Raw genomic sequence first — 12,279 nt, 5'->3', positions numbered from 1 at the left:
TGGAACCTAACAGCACTCAGTTTTGGTTTTTCAAGAAGCAGTTCCTGAGGGAACTCGGGTACAAGGAGACACTAGGAGAGAGGTGGAGAATTGAATCAGGGCAGGTAAGACAGCCCATAACATGGACTAACTAGCCTGTCACCACAAAGGTAATGGAACTGGATCCTGCCTGGCAACTCTTGAAGTTGTAGTACAACTTCTGAGATACCTACAGAGGTTGTCCCCAACCTCGAAGGGGTATTTTGACACCAAATCCTATCAGTCCATTGTTAAGAACATTCCATTCCAGCCTACCCTGGGCATCATGGGATCTAATTGTAAACAGAGCCCGTGGGCAGTGGAAGAGAGCCTTCCCTCCATTGGAGTGGTCACACTTGAGAGGTTCTGGGGGGTGCTGACAACTTGAGTGACCCCTTTCTCATGGTTAAGGGTTCAGTGACACAGAAAGGGTCTACCTGTGCTGTCCAACACAGTAGTCAGGAGCCACATGGAACTATGTAAAATTAAGTAAAATTAGATAAAATTAAAAATTCATTTTCTCAACCACATTTCATATGTTTGTCAATCATATGTGGTTAGGGACTACTACATTGGAGAGTACAAATATAGAACATTTGCAATAATGATAAAAGTTCTATTGTTCTGCACTAGTCTGTGCTGTTATGTAAGAGGGTTTGGGGAATATCCCTTCTAGGAAGTAATTTAGCAACACACACACACACACACACACACACACACACACATAAAACCTTGCAATTCTTTTTGTTATTATTATTCTTTTATCTTAGAGTGAGAGCTAGAGTGAGTGGGGGAGAGGGGCAGAAGGACAGACAGACAGACAGAGAGAGAGAGAGAGAGAAACACTCAGCATGGAGCCCAACATGGGGCTCAATCCCATGACCCTGGGACCGTGACCTGAGCCAAAATCAAGAGTCACACTCTCAACTGACTGAGCCCCCCAGGCGCCCCAGTTGTTTATACCTTTGACTGACCAACCCTAATTGGTCAAGGAACTAATCCTTGAACTATCTATGAGCCATCTATGAACAAAGATGTTCACTGTAGCATTATTTCTAATAACACATACATACAAAACCAGAAACAATTTAAATACCCAACATTTGGGGTGGGCTAATTAGATTGTGCTTCCATAAGTTGGAATGCTACCCATTAAAAATTAGATTTTAAAAAGTCAAATGAAGTGGAGAAATTCTTTTGGTATTGAAAGAGCAGACCTAGGCCCGCTGACTAGTGACTATGTCCCCGACATGGCCGCAGAAAGAAGTTCCTGCTCAAACCTCAGAACACGCCTCCTCCCCTTTAGTAACTTACCGATTGATGCATTCTTCCAAAGTCTGAGGCAGGAGGAAGGGGAGTGTGAGAGGCGTGGAAAGTGTGAGTAGAAGAGGGAGGGCTTCTCTCAGGTAGGGGCCAGAGGCAGGAGCCTTCAACCCTGTCCAGGCTTAGAATGATCTGGGAGCATTTTACCCCTCCCCAAACCAATTAATCAGAGTCTCTGGGGATGGTGTTTGGTGCTAGGTATTTATCTAGCACAGCAAGGCTGACAGCCAATGGTTAATAGGTGACCAGTGAGAAACGTTCTGTATACACTGAGGCCAAACATGTTAGAGATCCTCAGACACAGTGGTTCTTAAACTTCAGGTGCATCAGAATCTCTTGGAAGACTTGTTCAAACACAGATTGCTGAGCACCACCCCCAGAGTTTCTGATTCAGTAGGTCCGTGATCACCAGGCTCAACATTTGCATTTTTAACAAGTTCCAGGTGACGCTGATAATTGGTGGTCTGGGACCACACTGTGGCAGCCAATCAGCTGAGTCCACGACCCTTCCCCACCCAATCGGGTAAGGCCATGATCCCTATAAAACCTTTGTGCTTTTGAAACTTGCTCTCTCTCTCCGGTATCTCACTGCTGCGTCAGTGCAGGTAGGAGATTGAGCTTGAGCTAGCTCGAATAAAGGCTCTTTTGCTTTTGCATCGGACTCGGCTCCCTGGTGGTCTTTGGGGATCACGAATTCTGGGCATAACAGTATCAGGAGAAATGACAGAAGTAAAAAATAAAAATAACCGTGCACTATATTAAAACATTTATTACACAGTTTAAATATTTTTATCACTTACATATTTTACACATTTCCTATACCGATCATGTTACCCCTACAGTCATAGATAAAATTTTTTAAAGTACCCACATACACAAAATTTTTGAAGTCTTTAAAATCTTTATTTTCTTACCTAAGTCACTGATAACGCTCTTGAACGGATCATGAGTACGGGCTGAATTGAGAAGTGAGACACTGAAGATCTCCTCCCCAAGTTCTTACCAGAATTTTTCAGGTTTGATTATACAACCAATTTTAAATATTCCTATCTTAGTACCTAATCCATTTTCTTTATCTTGACCACAAGACGGTAACAAGACTTCCTTAACCAGGACTGAACTTGTTTGCTCATTGAATTTATTCAGCAAACATTTGTGGGGGCGCCATCCTCCCTCAAGCAGGCAGGGTCCCCCAGGTGTGCAAACAAACAAGAGGCAGACAAACATCTCTCCAAGCTGTAAGCTCAGCAGATGCCGCATCCTGGGCATGAGTAGGACAGCCCAACAGTCTCCCTGTCCCTTGTCCCCTGTCCCTCTTGGTTCCAGCCTACTGAATGTTCCCACCAGAAAGTCCTCTGGGTTGTGACACAAATGCTCTAAGTGCAAAGAGTGTCAATATAATAGTGTTCTCCTGACGGGCTCAAAGGAACAGCTTCAGCATTTAGGTTCTCAGGATCTCTTCAGGGAACTTGGAGGAAATAAATCTGCATCCTTTTTTTAAGCTATTTAATCAACAATGTTCTGCATCACAGCTTATACTACGTGCGCAAGAATACCATACCATCGAGTCTTTCTTTATTTTAGACTTCACTTCTTAAACACAATGACACGATAACATTTGTACAAGCAGGTACTTGTCTGATGAATCACAAGTAGAAAAAAAAGAACTTCTCCAAGTATGAAACTTGCCTCCATTTCAGAGTCTACAGTAAATCTGTTTGATAGCCATTAACACTGTCACTGTGCTGAGGTTTGCTGACTCTTTTGCTTTGAATGCCTCCTCTACCAGCTACGCAATTCATTTACTCATAAAGAGCTATGCAGTTTACCAGCTATGCAGTTTACTAGCTATGAATTTGGCCATAAGGAGCTCTTCATGTACTCATCGTTGATTGATGGCTTGGTCTGTGCCAGGCATAGTAGTGAGTGCTAGACCTATGAAGTTGGATAAGATACAGTCCCTAGCCTCAAAGACGTTATAGTGGAGAAAGCCCAGGTTTATAATCAGTCATATTTCTCTGTGATGAATGTCATAGCAGAACCATAACATGATGCCATGGTGCACTGAACTCATGTTTTGCCACCCCTGGTCTCTCTTAACACCTAGAACTTAATTAATTTTTTAAGTAGTGTCCACACTAGGTATAAATCTCAGTCCAATAAATCAACAGTGTCATATATCAATTTGTCATTTTTTCATAGCAGTTATATATCAGTCTCTGAGTTCCTGTTCCACCAGAGTAAGGAGAAAGATAAGCAAGCTCAGTTCTTCCTAAATTTCCCCCACTCTTATTCCCTAGGGCTCTGTAATTGATTCCACGACAGGGGCATTGCTAAAGTACTAAGGTTGGATGGTGGGAGAGAGGTGACATCTGGCGTTTGGTTATTGGACACACAGTTTTCTTTTTTCTTTCTTTTTTTTTTTTTTTTTTCAACGTTTATTTTATTTTTGGGACAGAGAGAGACAGAGCATGAACGGGGGGAGGGACAGAGAGAGAGGGAGACACAGAATCGGAAACAGGCTCCAGGCTCCGAGCCATCAGCCCAGAGCCCGACGCGGGGCTCGAACTCACGGACCGTGAGATGGTGACCTGGCTGAAGTCGGACGCTTAACCGACTGCGCCACCCAGGCGCCCCCTTGGACACACAGTTTTCCATCAAAATATCCACTGTCTTGTTGACACAGTCCTTGGGTCCAGAGGCTCACTACTACATCTGGGCTGTGCTTAAGCACAGGAAACTTGACCTTAGCCTCCCAGGGTCCCATCTGTGCCGATCACAGCATAGCATTGCTATCTCAGGTGTTGCTGTCTCCCAGAGGTGCTATTGAGAAGGCACAGGTACCTCCTTGGAGGACCCTCTCTCTAGCCTGAAAAAGTCCTCCTGCCTTTATGTCTTACCCAGATACTCTCTCTAGGCCCAAGGAGGACTGTGGAGTGCGGCCTTGTGTTTATAATAACCAGAAACACCACACTCATTTCTGGTTTCTGCGCTGCTGTTTCTCCCCAGTGACAACAAGCCCAGAGTCTACTTGGGAAAGGGGTGGCAGTGAGGAGGAACTGTCCCAGACACATATGGGAATACTCTGCTGAGTACTGCCGGCTCACACCTCCCACTGGCAGGCCTCCAGGAGAGCCTCCCTTGAGCTGACTGCCTACAGCCAAGAGGAGCCTCAAAAAGGAGATGCTTCCACGGCAATCTTTCCTTGCTTCTGGATGTTGGTTCTGTCTGCCTCGCTTTATACTGTCCCTTCTCAGCCCTGAAGCACATCGCAATTATGGGGGAACTTAAAAAAATACTGATGTCTGTGATCCCCCTTCCAGAAATTCTCATTTAATTGGACTGTCATGGAAGCTGGCCACTGGTTTATTATTTTAAGCTCCCCAGAGATGAGCATTCAGCCAGAGGTAACCACTGGACCCTTGCTGCACCCATCCCGTCCTGGTTCCCCCAAGATCCATCTTACTATCCCGGCCCTTTGCTTCTCAAACTTTTCACATTACAGCATGCAGAGAAATGTGTGTGTGTGTGTGTGTGTGTGCACACATGTGCACAATAGCCTAAGTAAACGAAACCACCTAAAGCCTCTGTACCCCTAGGAGAGGTTCTAGTACACCATAGGGAGGGATGTAGTTCTTATCACCTGTCAATGGGTGGGAGGCAACCAGTGTGCCCACTGGGGTTGGGCAAGTCTGGATTAAGATAGGCATCCACCCCTGGGGCGCTTGGGTGGCTCAGTCAGTTGAGCGTTCCGTCGGCTCAGGTCATGATCTCACAGTTGTGAGCTCAAGCCCCATGTCGAGCTCTGTGCTGACAGCTCAGGGCCTGGAGCCTGCTTTGGATTCTGTGTCTCCTCTCTCTGCTCCTTCCCCGCTCATGCTCTGTCTCTCTCTGTCTCTCAAAAATGAATAAACGTTAAAAAAAAATTAAAGATAGTCATCCGCCCCTCAGTACACAACCTGTATATAATTCCCCTCAAAGCATATTCACATGTGTATTATACATGTGTCTCTGAATTGGGATATTTGCTCAATAACATTTGAGGTCCTGCTATGTGTCACTAGCACTCAGCACAGGGAATGCAAAGATGAAAAGACTGTTGTCATCATGCAAGGGCTTCTAGTCTCTATTAGGATGAAGGTGTCTTATAGGCCAGTATCATTCAATACTTTACTGAGCCCAGTGAAAAGTGCATTCTCATTCAATTAGCTGTGTGTCCTTGGGCAAGTCACTTAGCATTTCTAAGGCTCTCTTTTTCTCATCTAGGAAATGAAAGGATTTTGCCAGATCTGGAAGATCCCTTTAAGCTCTCCATGTCTACTAATGATGGAGCAGGAAATCTGAGTTTGTTGAATAATTCCTTTGACTTCTATAACCATGAAAATCAGCTTATTAAAGCAGGGATCTGAACAGATATTTGTACAATCATGTTAATATTGGCATGATTTACAACAGTCAAAAGGTGGGAACAACCCAAATGTCCAACAAGTGGATGGATAAACAAAATGCCATATAAACATACAAAGGAATATTATCCAGACTTAAAAAGGAAGAAGATTCTAAGGGATATAGGAGAGCTCTTTCAAAGGGACACATGCACCACAATGTTTATAGCAGGACTATCAACAATAGCCAAAGTATGGAAAGAGCCCAAATGTCCATCGATGGATGAATGGATAAAGAAGATGTGGTGTATGTATATATATATATATATATATATATATATATATATATATATATATATATATATAGGAATATTACTTGGCAATCAAAAAGAATGAAATCTTGCCATTTGCAACTACGTGGATAGAACTGGAGGATATTATGCTAAGCAAAATTAGTCAGAGAAAGACAAATATCATATCACTTCACTCGTATGAGGACTTTAAGACACAGAACAGATGAACATAAGGGAAGGGAAGCAAAAATAATATAAAAACAGGGAGGGGGACAAAACATAAGAGACTCTTAAATATGGAGAACGAACAGAGGGCTCCTGGAGGGGTTGTGAGAGAGGGAATGGACTAAATGGGTAAGGGGCACTAAGGAATCTACTCCTGAAATCATTGTTGCACTATATGCTAACTAATTTGGATATAAATTTAAAAAAAAATTAAAATAAAAGATGGAAACAATTACCCCCCCCCCCCCCACACACACACAAAAGACTAGCTTTGTATGAATGAGCAGTTTGAACATCCCTGCCTTGTCTTCAGAAAAACCCAGGGCTGACAGAAGGAGGAACATTTGTCACTCGGTACCAATCTTGTAGGAGAACTACAGGGTCCCTTGGCTTTCTCATCCCCACACGTCCCATGCGTGGTTTGAGTTCCACTGCATTAAGAAGATCCATCACCTTTGTGACTTTTCCTGCCAGAAAGAGTCTCCAAAGTCAGACTGATACTCTGTGTCACAGTTGAAGAGAGCCCAGCTGGACCCACAAGCTGAGCCTTAAGGGAGGGTGCCATAATTCGCTGTCATGTGCTCTAACAGATGAGTGGCTCTGAAGAAACAGTCTAATAACCACAATATTTTAGTCACAGAAGACCTTGCCCTCATTCAGAACTACAAAACAAGCAATTCTCACCTGTGCTATCACATGCACATTGAACTATGTAATAAATAGTTCACTACGCCAGTGTCTATGCTCAATAAAGGTTTGTGCATTTTCCTTCCAGCATGTACTTACCAAGAAACCAAAAGCCCCAACCCACGAGGACTTTGCATTTTTATTTACTTATTTATTTATTTATTTATTTATTTATTTTTAATGTTTATATATATTTGAGAGAGAGCGAGACAGAGATTGAGAGGGGGCGGGGCAGAGAGATGGAGGCACAATTGGAAGCAGGCCCCAGACTCTGAGCTGCAGAGCCTGGAGCAGGGCTGAAACCCACAACCAGTGAGGTCTTGAGCAGAAGTCCCATGCTTAACCCACTGAGCCACCCAGGCTCCTCCCCCACCCGTGAGGGCTTTCTTAGACACAAAGCTTTGAGTCCTTGACTTTTGAATCAACACCTAAATTCTACTCTGTGTGTTATCATCTCTGCCTGAAACTTGCTATGGCAAGTGTTTTTCTGATCAGTATAATTTCTTCTAGGAGTTACAAAAATGTTAATAAGGAATTAAACATATTCAAGGAGATGTCACTGTGCACATACACTTACATACAGACTTACATGGGTATATCATTTTTTTATTTTTAAAACCCTAACTCTCCTGATAATAAAAGAAAAATTCTTCATTGAGAAAATGTTGAGAGTAATAAATTAGAAAACAAAATGCATTAATTCATCAAACCGAGGAAACCACTTTTACCTTTTGGTACACATTTTCCCAGTCTTTGAGCTACCTGTATATTTAGTTATATTTTTACTTCATAGTTCCTAGTATTATATTATTATAAATTATATTATAATTTATATATGATATTATATACTTATATATATTATATTGCATTATAAACTTACATTCACTTAATTATATTTCATGACTTTCTCTGTATTGCTATTTCTCTAAAACATGATCTTTAATTACTGCATAGTATCCCATTTTAAATACAAGTTACCATAATTCAGTAGTCAATCCTATTTCTGGAAACTTAGTATGTCCAATTTCTTTGCTATTCTCGCTATTGCCAGGGTGCCCATCTTTGTCCTCTTTTCTGGTAATGTCCTCAGGGTAAATTCTTAGAAATGTAATTTTGGGGTCAAAATGTAGGAGTATTTTGATGATTTTTTATTTATCTTAGTAGCCTTAAGTTTGGAGAAATTGGGATTCAAAGCCACTCTTTCCATTTACAAGCTATGGGACTTTAAGGCGAATTACTTCTATACATTACGTCTATAAATGACTTCAGCAGTTTCATCTGTAAAATGGGAATAATACAACAGAATTAGTTGTAGCAATTTATACTTCCCTGAGCAATATGTATGAGAAAGTTAGATCTCACACTCTTGCTAATCTTTTTTTTTCTTAATTTTTACCTTGTCCAGTAGAGTAAATTAAAATTAAACTTAATCATTTTTATTGTAAGAATGTTGAGTATTTTTAGGTTTTTAATTATTTAGAATTTTGCCCATTAGTTGCCCATTCCTATTTTGTATTGGCGTATTTAACTTTTTTTTAATGTTTTTATTTAAATTTCAGTTGGTTAACATACAGTGTAATATTGGTGTACAATTTAGTGATTCGACACTTCCATAGAAACATTATATTCCTTATAATTATATATTATATATGTATACATAACATTTTTACTTTTTGGTAGCCAAATCTATCTTTTATTTTTATTTTATAATCCTACTTTAGATTATTATAATTCTATTTTATTTAAATTTTATATTTAATTATTTAACTAAGAGCAATTTATCTGGGAGGTTAATCAAACTAATGAAAACATAGCAATAAGTCAGAATCCCCGCACTTTGGGGACTTTTGAGTCACAAACACCCAGGTCTTTTGGTCTTTGGGTCAAATTTATGGTTTATCCTTGCTTCTGCCTAGTTGACTGTCAGAGCTAATGGGTCAGCAACACAGACTGTGATCTTCTGGGTTCTTGCTAGAGATGCAAACTGTGAGCTCTGGCTGTTAACTTGTAACAGAAGCTGTTACCTTGTAACTGAAAGCACTGGCTAGTCTGAAGATGTCAGTTCTTTCAGAATTAATTTATGAATTCCAATCAATGTTCAAACGCTGTCATATGTTTTTACTTAACTATGGTACTAGTGTTTATCTGGAAGGACAAGTGGGCAGAAAGAGATAGAAATTCTTGGCAAAAGATTCGCATTCCCCGATATTCAAAATTCCTATAAAATTACAATAAATGTAGAAGCACAGTAGTGGAGGGGCGCCTGGGTGAATTAGTCGGTTAAGCGCCTGGCTCTTGCTTTTGGTTCAGGAATATACAACCAAGTCAATGACTTCCTCAAGTTTAAGTATACCTGTAAACTGAGAACTCAGTATTCCCAGCTCTCCAGTGATCTTTCAGACCTTGCCTGCTATTATTTCTTTCCATGTGTTGTCCACTCACAGGTCCCAAGACATGACTTGTTTTGGCTATTTACTTGTAGTGTATTCTATTGATTCCACCTTCTCTGCCTCCTTCACCATCTAAACTGTACTTTTTGTTCAGATTCCAAATTAAGATTCATTCAATCCATTTCCAGAGAGTGGGGAAATCTAGCCTATAATGCTTTTCACGGCACTATCATAATTGGCTCTCGATTCTATTCTGCTTACAGACACGTCTTATGTTCTTGTTCTTGGTGGGGCTTCTCACTTCTTTATCACCGTTCACCCCGCTCTGAGCTCTCTAGGCAGTAACCATTTTGATGACTAAGGCAGGCTATGATTGCAGTTGACTATTCCAGTTTTCATACCTTCTGGTCTGGTGATGGCTGGAATGAACAATGGCACAGAGTGGATGAGACGTTCTGCTTCACTGGAGTTCAGTGGTGTCATTTCTTCATGCCATAGCAACGCTCCACTGACGGAGTTGCCTGGACACTGCCCCAGGTGACTGCCATATACCTGTTTTTGTTCCTCCACCTTCCTTCTTTTTCATGAACGGGATCTGATTTTTTGCTAAATGGCTTGTTCCTTCAAGTACAGCCACAGTAAGAGATGTTCTTTGCCAGAGCAGTATGAGATGTTGATCCAGGAGAGGACTTAGGCCACCAGCAAAGCTTTTAAAAATCCTTTTATGGAGGCACCTGGGTGGCTCAGTCGTTTAAGCGTCTAACTCTTGATCGCGGCTCAGCTCATGATCTCCCGATTCGTGGGATTGAGTCCGCATCAGGGTCAGTGCTGACAGCTCGAAGCCTGTTTGGGATTCTCTCTCTCCCTCTTTCTCTGCCCCTCCCCAGCTCATGCGTGCTCTGTCTCTCACACACACAAAATAAATAAATAAAACTTAAAAAAACATTCAAAAAATCTTTTTATTGCCTCAGCTCTGGGCCTCTGGGAAAATAAAAGGAAGAGTGCAAACGGCAAGAAAAATGAAACGTTTTCATATTTTCTTTAAAAGTGCTTATTTGTGGTTGATGCTGTTATATGCCACATCACTCTTGACCACCACATTCACGGCAGTTTGCACTATCTTCCTTTGGAGCTTTAACAAATTTATTAAATAAAACTTGCCCTTAGGTTGCTTTAGCTTACCTCTTCCTGGCTTTAATTAGATGTGATCCTGTAATATTTAATGGAAATTTATTTTATTAAAGTATAATCTAATCGAATAATGAAAATGGTTTGACCAGAGTACTCACACATAATGTCTTACTCTTTCTTTATTATCGTGCCTTAAAATATTTAGTGATCATACTTGCCTCACATTATGAAATTTTTTCAGATGTTTCTGAAACTGCTGGATACGCAGTAAAGCGGCTGGATACATATTTTCTCACTTGACGTATCTTCTATTCCCTTATGATGTCTAAGATCATAAATAATACATCCATTGTTTATGTGAGAAGAAGTTGCAAGGTTGCTACTTAAAGATGTTACATTGTTGCCAAAGAGATATTATTTTCTTCAATCTTTAGAAAAACTAAGGATCAAAAACTATACTTTAATCTGAGGATGTACATAAGAGATTATAATTTGAGAACTGTTTCGTTTTTCCCAGAGGTAGAATTAGGTAAATATCGGGGAATTTACACATATGAGAAGATTTCCAAGTACTTAGTTTATTTTCCTTTTTTTTTTTTTTTTTTTCCATTGATAGCCATTCAATGGACAGTGCCTTCTGCTTGGCATATCTTTTAATCTTGGAGTTTAGAGAATTGTGGGTTTTTTCCTTTCCTTTTCTATTTTTTTTTTTAAGTCTTACTCTTCACAAGGAAGTCAGAAGTGTGACAAGAAGGTGTGATTTTTAATTTACACCAGAGTCTCGCAAATAATGACTTTTCACACGGAGCTACTGCTGCTTAGCCTAGGGGAGGAGCTTTGTGGCTACTGTTGTCTTAGCAAATTAAATCCACTGCTGTAATTCAGCAAGATGTCCTTCTATATTTAACCCTTGTTTTCGGCTTTGCAGCTTGGTGTTTGTGAATGCTTATTACTTTGTAGTGGACTTGTCTTCTAGGAAATGGATTTTGAAGGCTGTTACCTTTTCAGATTGTGCGGAGTATGAAAGGTAAACATGTTTTCCCTTTCCACCATGCTAACTGCGATGTTGGAAATTATAACTGATTCAAATGCACAAACATGAAAAATACAATAATAACAATTTTGAGAACTTCTAGCGATAAAATTTACATGCACGATCTAATAAAAATTTCTATCTTTCCTTAAGGCTCCAATTTCTCTAAGAGAAGCTTTGTCCTGTCTTTATAGAAGAGCCAGGGTCTTACTGAACACCTACCTCATTTAGATCAAGAGTTAAAATAGGAAGTAATGTTAAAAGATGAAAAGTTTTAAGTTTTTTCAGTTCCTCCCCAGTCCATTTAAAGTAATTTGGATTGAATTATAAAACACAGGGAATGAGCTGTGAAGAGAAATTTTAAAAATTATTGAAATTGCTATACTTTTAGGAGGTTTCCTAAACAGTTGCAGAAGAATAGTGGCCTGTAAAAATAACTGAACAGTAAAGGAACATAACTTGCAAACTTTGTATGCACACACTCATTTCTGATTATTAAAGCACTTAGTTATTTTCCCACTTTGGAATTTGCCCAACACAATTTTTTTTTAAGTTTTCAATCAATGTGCTCATTTTTCCTAGTTATCTTACCAAGCATAAAGTTCTAGCACTGAATAGAATATAGAAGAGTATTAATGGAAGGAAGGAAAGAGACATTCAGATTCTTCTGAGAAATCTGGCTTCTACTTCCTCCTCCTGCTAAAACAAAGTCCTCAGAAACACAACAAGCTAGCTCTCTTTCCTAGCTGGGAACATCAAGGGGTTAAACAATCTTGGTTTGCTAAGAATCTTGT

Source organism: Panthera leo, chromosome B2, assembly GCF_018350215.1.
Source record: "Panthera leo isolate Ple1 chromosome B2, P.leo_Ple1_pat1.1, whole genome shotgun sequence".
Lineage (NCBI taxonomy): Eukaryota > Metazoa > Chordata > Mammalia > Carnivora > Felidae > Panthera > Panthera leo.
The sequence above is the reverse complement of the archived record's forward strand: the minus strand, read 5'-3'. Positions refer to the sequence as shown.